The sequence below is a fragment of the Phoca vitulina genome, unplaced genomic scaffold (assembly GCF_004348235.1).
Source record: "Phoca vitulina isolate PV1807 unplaced genomic scaffold, GSC_HSeal_1.0 scaffold10, whole genome shotgun sequence".
NCBI classification, from domain to species: domain Eukaryota; kingdom Metazoa; phylum Chordata; class Mammalia; order Carnivora; family Phocidae; genus Phoca; species Phoca vitulina.
In genome coordinates this window covers 11,424,976-11,438,915 of record NW_022589713.1, presented here as the reverse complement: position 1 = coordinate 11,438,915, position 13,940 = coordinate 11,424,976, and the positions used below count along the sequence as shown (strand labels likewise).

At 38.1% G+C, this 13,940-nt stretch overlaps 1 long non-coding RNA gene across 1 annotated transcript in view; it reads left to right on the top strand.

Annotated features, from left to right (window-relative positions):
• Positions 1-9,127, top strand: part of LOC116634952 — a 68,102-nt gene extending 58,975 nt beyond the window's left edge. Inside the window, exon 6 of the long non-coding RNA XR_004300083.1 lies at positions 9,045-9,127. This is a non-coding gene — a long non-coding RNA (uncharacterized LOC116634952). The remainder of the gene's footprint in view (positions 1-9,044) is intronic.
• Positions 9,128-13,940: the final 4,813 nt, after the last annotated feature.

Sequence of the window (13,940 nt, the reverse complement as noted above, 5' to 3'; positions counted from 1 at the left end):
TCTGCACTTCAGCACAGCATATTTACCGTCTTGGGTACTTAATCCTCGTCCCATTCATCTTGATAATTTTGTTGTCTCCCCGCTCCCAACCACCAGTATTTATACTATGATCTTTGATTATACATTTTCTGCTTTGTGGTTTTATGATTTTGTTCTACTACATTTTAAGATTCTAAATATAAGGCTCTTTCTTTTAAATAAACATGGGTTATATTTAGGTTTTCTATTAATGTGGTTTGTATACAGTCTCTATCCTGAAATAGATATGAAAGTTAAGCAATGATATATGATATGTGATATCATATATAGGAACCATGAAATAATAGGAAATGATATTGAAGAAGTATGTGCAAATGAATAGAAGCCATCTTCACTGGCTTGAAGTTTCTGGGGGAAGTTTTATATATTAACTATGGATACATATTTTGCAAAACCTAGGGTGGGGGCTTGCATGTAGTGGGCACTCAGTCATACATAATAAATTGAATGTGTGACCTTAGGAAACCTTTGCAAAAAATTAGCATTTGCTATACAAGCATTACGTGCTGAGCTAGCTACTTCTGTCTCTTTTTAAATCAGCAAAGGAATGAAATCAGATAAGGACCCTCATATATGAGGACTATAAATAACACATTTCTATAGCAATATTTTCTTCAAGATTAATTTAAATGTGAAAAAATTTGTTCCTATAAAAAATAAGTCAATTTAGACTTAACATATTAACTTGGGAAGACATCAGATCAAATTTACTAGGTTCATTAAGCCTAGGGAATTAAATTTCAGAAATCTGTATTTCTTCCTAATAGATTCCAAGAGTAATATTTAGCAGCGTGTCAAATATGTGCTTATTTATTATGTAAATTGACACTAGAGATTAGAATAAGCAACTAGTTTTAAATAGTTCTTTTTTTTTTTTTTTGCAGACTCACCAAGTATTTATAATCTAAAATTTTAATGAAGTTGTAACTACCAAGCATGAGTCCTCTTTAGCTTCAACTATACAAAAATCTCAGACTATCACTGAGTTACTCTATTACCATTCTTGATTCACCAGCTGTGTCTTGATTGGGTGGATTGCTACTGAATGGTATTACTTACAGTGAAGCTACAAATATTTATATAAAATCGTTTCTCACGTAAGAACACACAGTCAGGTTTTCTTTAGTTGCCTGGATTTTGTGACATATGTAATGAATGCAGAGGAAATTACGCTTATTGGTATATTTTCAAGGAATATCTCGATACATATTAAAGCAACTCTGAGGTTGCAAGTAATTAAAGTAGCATGTAGATGAAAATTTTATTTATGTTTAAAAATAAAGAGACACAGGTAATAAAGTTACAAAGGCTCTCCTGTCTGTCCTAATAACTGGAAAGCACAGGTAGATAATAGGATTCAATCACAACACTCAGATTGTTAGCCCTAGCTCTTTCAGCTCTCACTTCCTTTATAGGTAGCTATGGTCTATGCTGTGAAATGCTAAGTCTGGAATGAATTTCCTACTTTCATAAAAAGCAGTTTGACGTTAATTGACATTGTCTCCTTTTAACTCAATTTCTCTTTCTGTCTCTGATTAGGCATTGCCTCTATCTAAAGTAATTAAAATTTACCACCTATTAAATATAGACATATTGTCATCTACAACACCTGAGTCAATGCATTTCAAGCAACAATCAATCTGTAGACAATATGATTTTAAAAACAGTAACAGATTTCGGGGGGCGGAGCAAGATGGTGGAGGAGTAGGAGACCTGGATTTCGTCTCCTCTCAGGAATTCAGCTGGATAGGGATCAAACCATTCTGAACACCTACAAACTCAACAGGAGATCAAAGAAAAGAAGAGCAACAACTCTCTGAACAGAAAAGCGACCACTTTCTGGAAGGTAGGACGTGCGGAGAAGTGAATCCGAGGCGATATTCGGGAGGATAGACGGCGGGGGAGGGGCCTCCGTCGGCCGCTTCTGGCAAGTGATAGAGCCGCGGAGCACAAAGTCGGAACTTTTAGAAGTCTGCTCCGCTGAGGGACGTCACTCTGGTGGCGAAGTGGGGGGTGGAACCCTCGCGGGACAGTGTGGTCTCAGGACCCTCGGGGTCACAGAAAGACCGGGGGTGCCTGAGTGCGGCAGAGCTCCCAGGTATCGGAGCAGGGAAGCCGGCTGCAGAGACAGAGCCCAGGCGCGGGCTCTCAGCTCGGGGTTGCTATAAACCGTGATCCGCGGCACAGTCGGGCCACTGCCCCTCCAGCAGGGACCCAACAAGCGGCAGATCTGGGGAGACTCACCTTCTTCCCCCGGGAGAAGAGGTGCGGGAGCGCACCGCGGGGATCTGCTGGGTTTGGAGACTCCACCCAGGGTCGGGTGCCAGATAGAAAGGCGCGGTCACAGGCCGGGTGAGCGCGGAGTGTGGCCGGAGACCGGGGAGACGGGAGTGACTGACGGCTTTTCTCTGGGGGCTCGCTGAGGAGCGGGACCCCAAGTTCTCGGCTCCGCCGGGGCGGAGACTGGGAGGCCACCATTTTCACTCTCCGCCTCCAAAGCTGTACGGAGAGCTTGCAGGGAACAAAAGCTCCAGAGAGCAAACCCGAGCAGATTACTTAGCCCGGACCGGCAAGGGCGGGGCAATTTTGCCTCCGGCAAAGACATTTGGGAACCACGGCAACAGGCCCCTCCCCCAGAAGATCAGCGAGAACAGCCAGCCAAGACCAAGTTTACCGATCAATGAGAACGGCAGAACTCCAGCGCTAGGGGAACACTGCACATAGAATTCATGGCTTCTTTACCATGATTCTTTAGTCTTTCAAAGTTAATTATTTTTTTTAACTGTCTTTTTTTCTTTTTTCCTTTTTTCTTTTTTTTTTGAATTTTTCTTTTTCCCTTTTTCAACCAACATCTTATCAATCCCTTTTTAAAAAAAAATTTTTTTATTTTTCATTTTTAAAGTCATATTCTATCCCTTCATAGTAGTTACCCGTATTTTTGGCATATATATATAAGTTGTTCTCTCTTTAAAATCTTGAGATAGTTTCTTCTAACAGATCAAAATATACTCTAAATCTCTAGTGTATGGTTTTTTTCTACTCCCCTGCCTGACCACATTCTCTCCCTTTTTTCTTTCTTTTTTTTTTTTTTAAATCCTCTTCTTTCTTTTTTCAAACAACTTATCAAATCCTTTTTTAAAATTTTTTATAATTTCCATCTTTACAGTCATATTCCATCCCTTCATCATATCAACCCTTATTTTTGTACATATATAAGTTTTTCTTTCTTTAAAATTTCGGGAGGGACTTTCTTTTAACAGACCAAATTACACCCAAAATCTAGTGTGTGGCACTGATCTATAATCCAGCCAGATCATATTTGATCACATTCTGTTTTTGTTTTGTTTTGTTTTGTTCTGCTTTTGTTTGTTTTTATCTTTATCTTTTTCTTTTTTCTTTTTTTCTTTCCTTTTCTTTTTTCTCTCTTTCCCTTTCTTTTCCCACTGCTTCAGGTCTTTTCTGATTTGTTTAGAGTATATTCTCTGGGGACGTTGTTACCCTGCTAGCATTTTGTTCTCTCATTAATCTATTCTCCTCTGCACAAAATGACAAGACGGAAAAAATCACCTCAACAAAAAGAACAAGAGGTAGTACCGACTGCCAGGGACCTACTCAATACGGACATTAGTACGATGTCAGATCTAGAGTTCAGAATCATCACTTTAAAGATACTAGCTGGGCTTGAAAAAAACATGGAAGTTATTAGAGAAACCCTTTCTGGAGAAGTAAAAGAACTAAAATCGAACCAAGTAGAAATCAAAAAGGCTATTAATGAGGTGCAATCAAATATGGGGGCGCTAACTGCTAGGATAAATGAGGCAGAAGAAAGAATCAGTGAGATAGAAGACCAAATGATGGAAAATAAAGAAGCTGAGAAAAAGAGAGATAAACAACTACTGGATCCCGAGGGCAGAATTTGAGAGATAAACGATACCATAAGACGAAACAACATTAGAATAATTGGGATCCCAGAAGAAGAAGAAAGAGAGAGAGGTGCAGAAGGTATAATGGAGCAAATTATAGCAGAGAACTTCCCTAATTTGGGGAAGGAAACAGGCATCAAAATCCAGGAAGCACAGAGAACCCCTCTCAAAATCAATAAAAATAGGTCAACACCCCGACATCTAATAGTAAAACTTACGAGTCTCAGAGACAAAGAGAAAATCCTGAAAGCAGCTCGGGAGAAGAGATATGTAACCTACAATGGTAGAAACATTAGATTGGCAACAGACTTATCCACAGAGACCTGGCAGGCCAGAAAGGACTGGCAGGACATATTCAGAGCACTAAATGAGAAAAATATGCAGCCAAGAATACTATATCCAGCTAGGCTGTCATTGAAAATTGAAGGAGAGATAAAAGGCTTCCAGGACAAACAAAAACTAAAGGAATTTGCAAACACGAAACCAGCCCTACAAGAAATATTGAAAGGGGTCCTCTAAGCAAAGAGAGAGCCTAAAAGCAACATAGACCAGAAAGGAACACAAACAATATACAGTAACAGTCACTTTACAGGCAATACAATGGCACTGAACTCCTATCTTTCAATAGTTACTCTGAATGTAAATGGGCTAAATGCCCCAATCAAAAGACACAGGCTATCAGATTGGATTAAAAAACAAAACCCATCAATATGCTGTCTGCAAGAGACTCATTTTAGACCCAAAGACATCTCCAGATTGAAAGTGAGGGGGTGGAAAACCATTTACCATGCTAATGGACACCAAAAGAAAGCTGGGGTGGCAATCCTTATATCAGACAAATTAGATTTTAAACCAAAGACTGTAATAAGAGATGAGGAAGGACACTATATCCTACTTAAAGGGTCTATCCAACAAGAAGATCTAACAATTGTAAATATCTATGCCCCTAACATGGGAGCAGCCAATTATATAAGGCAATTAATAACAAAAGCAAAGAAACACATTGACAACAATACAATAATAGTGGGGGACTTTAACACCCCCCTCACTGAAATGGACAGATCGTCTAAGCAAAAGATCAAAAAGGAAATAAAGACTTTAAATGACACACTGGACCAAATGGACTTCACAGACATATTCAGAACATTCTATCCGAAAGCAACGGAATACACATTCTTCTCTAGTGCCCATGGAACATTCTCCAGAATAGATCACATCCTAGGTCATAAATCAGGTCTCAACCGGTACCAGAAGATTGGGATCATCCCCTGCCTATTTTCAGACCACAATGCTTTGAAACTAGAACTCAATCACAAGAGGAAAGTCGGAAAGAACTCAAATACATGGAGGCTAAAGAGCATCCTACTGAAGAATGAATGGGTCAACCAGGAAATTAAAGAAGAATTAAAAAAATTCATGGAAACCAATGAAAATGAAAACACAACTATTCAAAATCTTTGGGATACAGCAAAGGCAGTCCTAAGAGGAAAGTATATAGCAATACAAGCCTTTCTCAAGAAACAAGAAAGGTCTCAAGTACACAACCTAACCCTACACCTAAAGGAGCTGGAGAAAGAACAGCAAATAAAGCCTAAACCCAGCAGGAGAAGAGAAATAATAAAGATCAGAGCAGAAAGCAATGAAATAGAAACCAAAAGAACAGTAGAACAGATCAACGAAACTAGGAGCTGGTTCTTTGAAAGAATTAACAAGATTGATAAGCCCCTGGCCAGACTTATCAAAAAGAAAAGAGAAATGACCCAAATCAACAAAATCATGAATGAAAGAGGAGAAATCACAACCAACACCAAAGAAATACAAACAATTATAAGAACATATTATGAGCGACTCTATGCCAGCAAATTAGATAACCTGGAAGTAATGGATGCATTCCTAGAGATGTATCAACTACCAAAACTGAACCAGGAAGAAATAGAAAACCTGAACAGACCTATAACCACTAAGCAAATAGAAGCAGTCATCAAAAATCTCCCAAAACACAAAAGCCCAGGGCCAGATGGCTTCCCAGGGGAATTCTACCAAACATTTCAAGAAGAATTAATACCTATCCTTCTGAAACTGTTCCAAAAAATAGAAATGGAAGGAAAACTTCCAAACTCGTTTTATGAGGCCACCATTACCTTGATCCCAAAACCAGACAAAGACCCCATCAAAAAGGAGAATTACAGACCAATATCCCCGATGAACATGGATGCAAAAATTCTCACCAAAATACTAGCCAATAGGATCCAACAGTACTTAAAAGGATTATTCACCACGACCAAGTCGGATTTATCCCTGGGCTGCAAGGTTGGTTCAACATCCGCAAATCAATCAACGTGATACAATACATTAACAAAAGAAAGAACAAGAATCATATGATCCTCTCAATAGATGCAGAAAAAGCATTTGACAAAGTACAGCATCCTTTCTTGATCAAAACTCTTCAGAGTATAGGGATAGAGGGTACATACCTCAATATCATAAAAGCCATCTATGAAAAACCTACAGCGAATATCATTCTCAATGGGGAAAAACTGAGAGCTTTCCCCCTAAGGTCAGGAACGCGGCAGGGATGTCCACTATCACCACTACTATTCAACATAGTATTGGAAGTCCTAGCCACAGCAATCAGACAACAAAAAGAAATCAAAGGCATCCAAATTGGCAAAGAAGAAGTCAAACTCTCACTCTTTGCAGATGATATGATACTTTATGTGGAAAATCCCAAAGACTCCACCCCAAAACTGCTAGAACTCATACAGGAATTCAGTCAAGTGGCAGGATATAAAATCAATGCACAGAAGTCAGTGGCATTCCTATACACCAACAACAAGTCAGAAGAAAGAGAAATTAAGGAGTCAATCCCATTTACAATTGCACCCAAAACCATAAGATACCTAGGAATAAATCTAACCAAAGAGGCAAAGGATCTGTACTCAGAAAACTATAAAATACTCATGAAAGAAATTGAGGAAGACACAAAGAAATGGAAAAACGTTCCATGCTCATGGATTGGAAGAACAAATATTGTGAAGATGTCAATCCTACCTAGAGCAATCTACACATTCAATGCAATCCCCATCAAAATACCATCCACTTTCTTCAAAGAAATGGAACAAATAATCCTAAAATTTGTATGGAACCAGAAAAGACCCCGCATAGCCAGAGGAATGTTGAAAAAGAAAAGCAAAGCTGGCGGCATCACAATTCCGGACTTCCAGCTCTACTACAAAGCTGTCATCATCAAGACAGTATGGTACTGGCACAAAAACAGACACATAGATCAATGGAACAGAATAGAGAGCCCAGAAATGGACCCTCAACTCTATGGTCAACTAATCTTTGACAAAGCAGGAAAGAATGTCCAATGGAAAAAAGACAGTCTCTTCAACAAATGGTGTTGGGAAAATTGGACAGCCACATGCAGAAGAATGAAACTGGACCATTTCCTGACACCACACACAAAAATAGACTCCAAATGGTTGAAAGACCTAAATGTGAGACAGGAGTCCATCAAAATCCTTGAAGAGAACACAGGCAGCAACCTCTTCGACCTCAGCCGCAGCAACTTCTTCCTAGAAACATCGCCAAAGGCAAGGGAAGCAAGGGCAAAAATGAACTCTTGGGACTTCATCAAGATAAAAAGCTTTTGCAAAGCAAAGGAAACAGTCAACAAAACCAAAAGACAACTGACAGAATGGGAGAAGATATTTGCAAATGACATATCAGATAAAGGGCTAGTATCCAAAATCTATAAAGAACTCCTCAAACTCACCAAAGAACAAAGAATCCAATCAAGAAATGGGCAGAAGACATGAACAGACATTTTTCCAAAGAAGACATCCAAATGGCCAACAGACACATGAAAAAGTGCTCAACATCGCTCGGCATCAGGGAAATCCAAATCAAAACCTCAATGAGATACCACCTCACACCAGTCAGAATGGCTAAAATTAACAAGTCAGGAAATGACAGATGTTGGCGGGGATGCGGAGAAAGGGGAACCCTCCTACACTGTTGGTGGGAATGCAAGCTGGTGCAGCCACTCTGGAAAACAGTATGGAGGTTCCTCAAAAAGTTGAAAATAGAGCTACCATATGATCCAGCAATTGCACTACTGGGTATTTACCCCAAAGATACAAAAGTAGGGACCCGAAAGGCTATGTGCACCCCGATGTTTATAGCAGCAATGTCCACAATAGCCAAACTGTGGAAAGAGCCAAGATGTCCATCAACAGATGAATGGATAAAGAAGAAGTGGTATATATATACAATGGAATATTATGCAGCCATCAAAAGGAATAAGATCTTGCCATTTGCAACGACGTGGATGGAACTGGAGGGTATTATGCTGAGCGAAATAAGTCAAACAGAGAAAGACATGTATCATATGACCTCACTGATATGAGGAATTCTTAATCTCAGGAAACAAACTGAGGGTTGCTGGAGTGGGGGGTGGGGTGGGAGGGATGGGGTGACTGGGTGATGGACACTGGGGAGGGTATGTGTTCTGGTAAGCGCTGTGAATTGTGCAAGACTGTTGAATCTCAGATCTGTACCTCTGAAACAAATAATGCAATATATGTTAAGAAAGAAAAAAAGAAGAAGAAGAATGTAGCAGGAGGGGAAGAATGAAGGGGGGGGAAATCGGAGGGGGAGAAGAACCATGAGAGACAATGGACTCTGAAAAACAAACTGAGGGTTCTAAAGGGGAGGGGGTTGGGAGGATGGGTTAGCCTGGTGATGGGTATTGAGGAGGGCACGTTCTGCATGGAGCACTGGGTGTTATGCACAAACAATGAATCATGGAACACTATATCGAAAACTAATGGTGTAATGTATGGGGATTAACATAACAATAAAAAAAAATAAAATAAATAAAATAAAAAAATAAAAACAGTAACAGATTTCATAAAAATCTGGTCAATCAGGCTATGTCATTTGGGACTGTTAAATGCAACTGTAGCTCAAAATAATAAAATTTTTAGTCATTAGTGTTTTCAAGCATATCCATTCTCATCCAAGATTTTGTGATTCCAGAGAGAATCTAATTATTTTTTTTTGTTATTCACTATTTAGGTGAAACCATCAACACGGTGAAGTGAATTGGTGTACAAAGTTTGGAAATGAAATGCATATGGAATGAAATATAATGACAAACCCTCTCAGTGTTTAAAACATTCAGGCTGGTAAGACTATCTTTTCTTGAAATCATTGTTTAGAAATGACTCTTCCTTTTAGCATGCGATTAAACATTGTCAGACTTTAAAGACAAAGAATGAGACTCAGTGGAAAATGTTCAAATCAGTGGATGTGTGGGTTGTCAATGGTCAACCATGCCTTTTCTTGTGGCTTTGATAGATGCCCTAGATTGCCATGACATTGGCGATGCCCAAACCTTGCTAGGTACCAAGGAGGGCATGTGTCTGTGTGTGTGTGTGTGTGTGTGTGTGTGTGTGTGTGTGTGTAGGGAGTAGTTTTAAAAGTTTGGGAATATACACTTTATGATTTCTATGTAATAAGTCATATTATCTTGCTCAGTGGAAATTTCATACAGGAGGAAAAAAATCAGAATTCAGATATTACCTAACTTGTTATTCATGTTGGCTTGTTCCTGGCAGTTATCAGAATATTCTAGGACATGTTTTTCTCTGGTCTTAGTCAGAAACATGCATAGGTACCCTCTCGTAAAAACATTTTTGTACACAGAGTCACCCCTGGAACACTCAAATTACTTCATATATTTTTTTGGAGATAATGTAGCATAGTGGAAAAAGCACAACGCTGGACTAAGAAGACTTGAATTTGGATCCAAGCTCTATCATTTAATACTTGTGTGAATTTAGATTTGTCATTTGTCTCCTTGAATTGAAGTTGCCTCCTCTATAACATGGAGATAGATTTTTTAGTTTTCTTCAATCTTATAATAAGATTTAGTAATAATACATACAAGAACCAAGCATATAGTGAAGAATCAATTATTTCTCCGTTATATTTATTACTTGGAAAAGAAAGGCCAGTTTTTTGTGTGGATCTTGAATGGTTGTCACACTGGTCACAGGAATATTCCTACATATAACCTCCTCCTCCTGGGATATTAGGAAATCTTTTCTGATTCGTGCCCAACTACCACTTTGGATTTCATTTATTATCTCTATCTATACGAGTATGAGTATGTATTTGTGTTTAATAACCATCAATCTTTTATTTTTTACTTAACTAGAGAAAAAAAGATACTGCTTCTTTAAATAGTATAAGACACCTGATCATATATTGATGTAACAGTTATGCAGCCTATCATAGATCTCAATATTTAAACTTTGAGAATATTTGCAAATTCAAATACATTTTTATATTATTTCAAATACATCTATTAAATCAATTATTCTCAAATATTTTCTTGTTTGGACCCAACATACTATTCTTCCTCCCCTAAAATTACCTTGAAATATTATTTCTGAAGGAAAAATGAGTAACAAATGTCAGCCAATTCTATTCCCATGCATGTGAATTACTCCCAGGAAAGATTAATATTTTTGTTTTTATTAGAGTTTCATGGACTTATAGCCCAGTCTTGGAATATGTGGAATTTGATAACCAAGTAAATTTTTCCTCTTTCTTCGTTAGTACAGAACATGCATCCTCTACTTCTCCCCAATGCTTTATGCCACATTTCATTTAGAAAACCTTATAGGATTTAGGCAATCTTATAGGAACAATTTCCACCAAATGATGAAAGTGATTAAACCACTTCCATCAAAATATTTTTCCAACAACCTGCATGTAACCAACATTCTCAGCGTTCTCTCATATTATAATGGAACATATACACTTCCATCCCCACCTCTTCATTGAACCTGCTTTTGTTAAGGCAACCAATAACTACCATATTGCTAAATCCAATGGTTATTTCCTTCTGTCCTCATGTTATTTGAACTTTCATAATCTTTGACATACTTTCTTCCTTTGATGTCTTTCTTTTTTTAGTTGTCCTCCTTTATTCAGTCTCTAAATAAATATTGAAGTACCCTAATGTTCCATCCTGGGCAGTCCTCTTTTTAAAAAAAATATATCCATTTTCTTAAGGAAAGCTCATATAGTTCTGTGACTTTGAAGAATTATCCATACACTGATCATTCCAAATATGTATCCCCAGCATCGATATAACTCTTGACCTCCAGACTTATATATACAACAGTCCATTTGACATCTTCACTGTGATGTCAGATGGGCAGCCTAAACCTAGCAGGTCCACAGAAGAATTTTAGATTCAGATTTTGCACCTAATCTTCCTTCCTGATAGCTGTTGATGGAAGCACATCCACCATGGTGTTCATGCAAAATCCCAATTCAATGTTCATTTCTCTCTTTCTTTCCCTGTACATACAACAGTCTAACAGGACGCCTGGTACTGCTGTCTCCAAATATTTCATGATCTTCACCTCTACTTTATATTTCCAATTATATAATCAATTACTATCCCCTGTGTTTCTGGCTTCCACCCTTTTCCACCTCCAATTCATTATTTACATAGCAATCAGAGTAAACTTTTTAAAACATGAAGCAAAGCATGTAACTGTACTACATAATGCCTTCCAGTGGCTTCCAATTGCACTTAAAAAATGAAAACCTTTTACTGTGTCCTACTTTTCTAAGCTCATTTATCCTTTCCTGTCTTATAGATAGGCCAAGCATCTTTTTTTGTTGTTGTTGTTTCTAGAAAAAGGCAAATGAATTCTAATATCAGATCACTTGGCCTGGTGAGTCTCTTTCTAATCTTTGCATGACTGATTCATCTCATCACTGAAGATTCAACTCAAAGGTCACCTCCTTTCCATAGAAAGGATGTCTATCAATATCGACTTAAAATACACTCCCCCTACATATAAACATCACTATCTATCACATAATCCTTGTTTATTTTTTTGAGTGGAATTTAGTAACAGCTGAAATTAATTTGTTAATTTATTTGTGAGAGATACACTGAGGGATATGGTGGAAGACATGGCCTATGGAAGGTGTGGGCCTCAACAAAAGGCACCACTCGCTATTTCATAAATCACAGAATTTCTCAGGTAGCCCCTAAAACCCATGAAGAACCAAAATGGCCTTCCCTGATGATTCTTTTAGCCAGTTTAAGGACACACAGACATCCTGACATTTCAGTCAATCATCTTGTCCAAGGGGGTGAAAAGCAAACAAAACTAAACAAGACTATTCTATACATGTCTGTGGTTTTCTTTTATAAATACTGTCTTTTCATTTGTTAAGAGAGAAGATCTATAACAGGATTGATCTTCCTCAGATACAAGTATCAACTCTAACTAAATGTTTCTGAGTTATTCTTTGACACCTAATTGGGGAGGTCCTACCAAAATTTGCATCCCTAAGTCTGTTCTCTAGGGCTGACCAAACCACACAGTTTGGTGGTCCTCTAATGAATCTCATATACAGTGATCAAACTCTTTGGACCTTATACACGGAATATGGGTCTTGAGCAAGTCTGATTAATTTTTTTGACACAGCCATTTTATACTTCTGTTAGAAGCAGTAACCTTGGGAATCTTAATGTGTGTCCTCTGACCATCAGGTTACTGTTATTAAGGGAATCTGGTCTTGTCTGAGACAACTTTCTGTTGTCTGTATTTGCTGACACCTGTGAAGATAGAAGGAAAGAAATGAGGTTTGGTTGGAAGATTCTCAGACAGCAGTTCAATTCTAGGAAAGCTTTATCATGCTGGAGGCCAGAGTCATCAATTAGAAGAGTCATATATCCAGTAGTAATGGACCAGCACCAATAACCCTGCTGTGCTCAGACAAGCTGGAAGCAGCCTATGGGAAGCGTGACCTCCATAAATGCTGCAGTAGATTCAAAGGAGCACCTAGATGGTAGTGAAAAATTCTCAGTCATCTGGGCTTCTACCTATGGAATTCTTTTATTGTCTGCTTCCTATATAAATAATAAAAATTAAGAGCTACATTACTTTCTTTTCCTAAAGTTAATTTTTTGACCACTTAACAGCTGTTCAAAATTCAAGTATTTCCCATCCTGACCTGGCTGATATTTCCCTGGACACCCCTGATACGGTATTTTTTGTAGACTTGCTGGGTCATAAAAGGTATATGTTTAGCTCTCAAAGATAATGTTAAATAGTTTTCTTAAGTAGTTTAACCAATTTCCACCCTCATCAGCAATGTATGAAATTTCCATTTTAACCTACATCTTTAACAACACTTGGTGCATTCTGTCTTTGAAATATAAGGTATTCTAGAAGATATGTAAAGATATTTAATTGGCCTTTTAACAATTGTCCATTTCCCTACTATTTTGGGAATTTTTAATTCAATTGTCTTTCTTTTTTTTTTTTTTAAAGATTTTTATTTATTTATTTGAGAGAGAGAGAGAGTGAGAGAGAGAGCGCAAGAGGGGGTAGGGTTAGAGGGAGAAGCAGACTCCCTGCCGAGCAGGGAGCCCAATGTGGGACTCGATCCCGGGACTCCGGGATCATGACCTGAGCCGAAGGCAGTCGCTTAACCAACTGAGCCACCCAGGCGCCCTCAATTGTCTTTCTTATTGATTTGTATGAGTTCTCTATATATATTCCAGATATGACTTCTTTGTTGTATATATGTTTTGAGAATATTCTTCATTCCTTTTTTAAAATAAAGACTTTTTTTAGAGAAGTTTTAGATTCACAGTAAAATTGAGGGGAAGGTACAAAGAGCTCCTATATACCCCCTATTCCCACACATGCACAGCCTCTCCCATTATCAGTGTTCCCCACCAGAATGGAACATTTGTTACAATTGATGTACCTACATTGACACATTGTAATTACCCAAAGTTCATAGTTTACATTACTGTTTTTTCTTCCTGCTATAAATTCTATGGGTCTGAACAAATGTATAATGACATGTTCCCATCACTAAAGTATCATGCAGAGTATTTTCACTGCTCTAAAAAGATCCTCTGTG